This window comes from Lemur catta, chromosome 4 (assembly GCF_020740605.2).
Source record: "Lemur catta isolate mLemCat1 chromosome 4, mLemCat1.pri, whole genome shotgun sequence".
Classification (NCBI taxonomy): Eukaryota; Metazoa; Chordata; class Mammalia; order Primates; family Lemuridae; genus Lemur; species Lemur catta.
In genome coordinates, this window is record NC_059131.1 from 95,650,313 (window position 1) to 95,655,624 (window position 5,312).

Sequence of the window (5,312 nt, forward strand, 5' to 3'; positions counted from 1 at the left end):
AGTCCTTTGCCCATTTTTGAATGGGGTATTTTGTTTTTCTGTTTTTGAGTTTTAGGAATTCTCTATATATTCTGACTATTAATCCTTTATCAGTTATACAATTTGCAAATATTTTCTTCCTTTCTAGGTGTTGCCTTTTTACTCAATAGTGTCTTTTGATGTACAAAATTTTCAAATTTGCATAAATTCCAATTTTCTATTTTTTCTTTTATTGTCTGTGCCTTTGGTCAAGAAATCATTGCCATACTTACCTGGGAGGGAAAAGATACCATGATCATGAAGGTGGTTTTCCCAGGGCAAGACTTATCCATTGCACTCTGGATGTGCTGACCCCCGTGATTTCCCCAAATGTGGGAAACTCAACAGCATAATTTGTGGTAATGGGGGATTGCATTAACGCTTTCTCCTGGTATTTGCTGTAGAAAAAAAAGAAGAAATCATCACCAACTCCAATCTCATGAGCCCCATGTTTTCTTCAAAGAGGTTTTTTTTCTTAAATTTCAGAATATTATGAGGATACAAACGTTTTGGTTACATAAATTGCTTTTGTACCGTTTGAGTCAAAGTGTGCCCATCCCCCAGATAGTGTGCATTGTACCCTTTAGGTGTGAATTTACCCATTCCCCCCTTCCCCTTCCCACCTTCTTGACTTCCCATGAATATTATTTCCATATGTGAACATAAGTGTTGATTGATTAGTTCCAATTTAATGGTGAGTACATGTGGAGTTTGTTTTTCCATTCTTGTGATATTTCACTTAGAAGAATGGTCTCCAGTTCCATTCAGATTAATGCAAGAGGTATTAGTTCACCATTTTTTATGGCTGAGGAGTACTCCATTGTATACAAATACTACATTGTATTAATCCACTCATGAATTGATGGGCACTTGGGTGATTCCACATCTTTGCAATTGTGAATTGTGCTGCAATAAACATTCTAATGCAAGTATCTTTTTGATAAAATGACTTTTTTTCATGTGGGTAAATACCCAGTAGTGGGATTGCTGGATCAAATGGTAAGTCTACTTTTAGTTCTTTGAGGAATCTTCATATTATTTTCCATAGATGTTGTACCAGTTTGCAGTCCTATCAACAGTGTATAAGTGTTCCTTTCTTTCTGCATCCACACCAGCATCTATTGTTTTGGGATTTTTTGGTGAAAGCCATTCTCACCGGGCTTAGGTGATATCTCATTGAGGTTTTTATTTGTATTTCTCTGATGACTAGTGATGTTGAGCATTTTTTCTTATATTTATTGTCCATTAGTCTATCTTCTTTTGAAAGCTTCTGTTCCTGTCTTTTGTCCACTTTTTAATGGGGTTGTTTGATTTTTTTCTTGCTGATTTGCTTGAGTTCTTTGTAGATGCGGGTTATTAGCCCTTTATCAGATATATAGCATGTGAATATTTTCCCTCATTCTCTAGGTTGTCTATTTACTCTGTTCATTATTTCCTTGGCTGTGTATAAGCTTTTAAATTTAATCAGGTCCCATTTATTTATTTTTGCTATTGCTGTGATTACCCTGGGGGTCTTCTTCATAAATTCTTTGTCTAGGCTGATATCTGTAAGAGTTTTTCCAACATTTTCTTCTAGAATTTTTATAGTTTCATGTCTTAGATTTAAGTCTGTTATCCATCTTGAATTAATTTTTGTGAGTGGTAAGAGATATGTATCCTGTTTCAATCTTTTACATGTGGCTATCCAATTTTCCTAACACCACTTATTGAGTAGGGATTCTTCTCCCCAGTGTATATTGCTGTCTACTTTGTCAAAGATCAGATGGTAATATGTGGATGGTTTTGTATCTGGGTTCTCTATTCTGTTCCATTGGTTTATGTCTCTATTTTTGTGTCAGTACCATGCTGTTTTGGTTACTGTAGCCTTGTAGTATAGCTTAAAGTTTGATAAAGTGATGTCTTCAGATTTGTTCCTTGTGCTTAAGGTTGCTTTGGTTATTCAGGCTCTTTTCTGGTTCCAAGTGAAGTGTAGAATTATTTTTTCCAGATCTGTGAAGAATGACGTTGGTATTTTGTTAGAGATTACATTGAATCTTTAAATTGCTTTGGGTAGTATGGACATTTTAACAGTGTTGATTGTGCCAATACATGAGCATGACATGTTTTTTCATTTGTTCACATCATCTGCAATTTCCTTCCTCAGTGTTTCATATACATATTCTTTAGAAATCTTTCATCTCCTTGGTTAAATATATTCCTAGGTATTTTATTGTTTTTGTAGCTATTGTGAAAGGTATTAAGTACTTGATTTGATTCTCAGCTTCACTGTTGTTGGTGTATAGGAACGCTACTGATTTGTGCGCATTGATTTTGTAACATTGCTGGAACTTTTATAGGGATTGCATTGAACTTGTAGATAGAGCACTTTGGGTAGCATTGATGTCTTAACACTATTAAGTATTCTAATTAAAACGGGATACCTTTCCATTTATTTATGTCATCTTTAATGTCTTTCAGGAATGTTTTGTAGTTTTTATCGTATGAGTCTTTCACCTCCTTGGTTAAGTCAATTACTAAGTATTTTATTCTTTTGATACTATTGTAAATGGAATAGTTTTCATAATTTCTCTTTTGGATAGTTCATTGTTAGTGTATAGAAATGCAACTGATTTTGTGTAATCTTTGTATTGAGTCAATTTGCTGAGTTTATTTACTCTAACAAATTTTTTTGTGCAATCTTTAGAATTTTCTACATATAGGATCATATATCATCTGTGAATAGAGGTAATTTTATTTCTTCCTTTTCAATTTGGATGCTTTTTATTTCTTTTTCTTGCTTAATTGCTCTGGCTGAAGAACTTTCAGTACTGTATTAATAGAAGTGGTAAAGGCAGGCATCCTTGCCTAGTTCCTGATGTTAGAGGGAAATCTTTCAGTCTTTTACTCTTAAGCATGGGGTTCATTGTGGGTTTTTCATATATGGCTTTTATTACATTAGGGTAGTTTCCTTCTTCCTAGTTTGTTGAGGACTTTTATCATAAAAGGGTGTTGAATTTTATCAAATGCTTTTTCTGCATTAATTGAGATGTTCATGTGTTTTTCTCCCCTTCATTTTGTTAATAGGGTGGATTATGTACAATACATTGATTTTCATATGTTAAACTATCTTCTCATTCTAGGAATAACTTCCACTTGGGCATAGTGTATAATTCTTTTACTATGTTGCTGAATTCAGTTCTAGTATTTTATTGATAATTTTTGCATTAATATTCATAAGGGATATTGATCTGTAGTTATCTTTTCTTCTAGTATCTTTGGCCTCGGTATCAAGGTATTGCTGTCCTCATAGAATGATTTAAATAGTGTCTGCTCTTCTTTAATTTTGTGGAAAAGTTTGAGAAAAATTTGTATTAGCTCTTCTTTAAATGTTTGGTAGAATTCACCAGTGAAGTCCGCAGGTCCAGGGATTTTCTTTGTCGGGAGAGTTTCCATTACTGATTTAATCTCCTTACTAGTTGTAGGCTGTTCATATTTTCTATTTCTTTGCAATTTAGTCTTGGTAGGTTTTGTGTTTCTAGGAATTTGTCTATTTCATTGAACTTATTCAATATGTTTGTATACAATTGTTCATAATACTCTCATAATGATTTTTATTTCTGTATAATTGGTAGTAATGTCTGTAGTTTTATTTCTAATGTTAGTAATTTGAGTCTTCTTTTTTTTCTTGTTCCATCTAGCTAAAAGTCTGTTAATTTTGTTGATCTTTTCAAACAACCAGCCTTTGGTTTTAATGATTTTCTCTATTATTTTTCTATTCTCTATTTTATTCTCTCTGCTCTAATCTTTATTTCTTTTCTTCTTCTAGTTTTGGGATTAGTTCATTCTTTTTCTAGTTCCTTAAGTGGTAAAGTTAGGCTATTGATTTGAGTTTTTTTTTAATGTAACTGTTTACAGCTATACCTTCTCTCCTTAGCACTGTGTTCTCTGTGTCCCATAGTTCTGGTACATCATGTTTTTGTTTTCATTCATCTTTAAGTATTTTCTAATTTCCCTTGTGATTTCTTCTTTAATCCACTGGTTGTTTAAGAGTGTGTTAATTTCCACAAATTTGTGAGTTTTCCAATTTGCCTTCTGCTATTAATTTCCAATTTCATTCCATTGTGGTAGGAGAAGATTTTTTTCATGATATATATCTTTTAAAGTCTATTAAGACTTAATTTGTGGCCTAATATATGATCTATCCTGGAGAATGTCCCATGTGTTCTTGTGAAGAATGTTGTTGTATAGTGTTCCGTATGTGTCTGTTGGATCTAGTTGGTTCATTGTTTTGTTCAGTTCTCTTTTCTTACTTACCTTCTGTCTGGTTCTTCTATCCATTATTGAGAGTAGGGTATTGACATCTCCAACTACTATTTTAAAACTATATATTTTTCATCCAATTATGTTAATTTTTCATCATGTATTTTGATGGTTTATTATTAGGTATATAAATGTTTATAGTTGCTTTATCTTCTTACTGTATTGAAACTTTTACTAATATATAATACTCTTCTTTGCCTCTTCTAGATTTTTTTGATCTCAAGTCTATTTTGTCTTACATGAGTATAGCCATACTTGCTCCCTTTTAGTTACTATTTACATGGAATATCTTTTTCCATCCTTTCATTTTCAATCTATTTGTGTCTTTGGATCTAAAGTGAGTCTCTTGTAGACAGCATATATTTGAATCTTGGTTTTAAAAAAATTTATTCTGCCAATCTCTTTTGATTGGAGAATTTAATTCATTTATGTTTAAAGTAATTAATGATAACAAGGGACTTACTTCTGTCATTTTCCTATTTCTTTCCTATATGCCTTGTAGCTTTCTTGTCCCTCACTTCCTGCAATACTGTCTTCTTTTGTGTTTGGTTGTATTTTTTTTTGTAGTGAAATATTTAATTTCCTTTTCATTGCACTTTGTATACATTCTTTATCTACTTTTTTGTGGTTACCATGGGGATTACACTTAATCTCTTCAAGTTATAACACTCTGATTTGAATTTATACCATCTTAACTTTAATAACATACAAAAACTCTGCTCTTTTACCACTCTATTCCCACCCCTTTTAGTTATTGATGTTACAAAATTACATCTTTTTACACTGTGTCCCCCAAAACATAAGCTAGTATTTTTTTTTACTTTATTAGCCTCTTAAATTGTGTAGAAAACAAAATGCAGAGTGTCAAAGTTACACTAATGCTACCTTTTATAATTGTCCATGTATTTACCTTTATTGAGATCTTTATTTCTTAATACCTATTCAAATTACTACCGAATGTCCTTTCATTTCACCCTGCAGGATTGCTGCTGCTG

At 32.3% G+C, this 5,312-nt stretch overlaps 1 non-coding gene across 1 annotated transcript; it reads left to right on the forward strand.

Moving 5' to 3' along the window:
* The first annotated feature begins 243 nt into the window (after positions 1-243).
* Positions 244-409, forward strand: LOC123637669. Its single transcript, XR_006735016.1, has one exon. It is a non-coding gene; the product is annotated as a U1 spliceosomal RNA (small nuclear RNA).
* Positions 410-5,312: the final 4,903 nt, after the last annotated feature.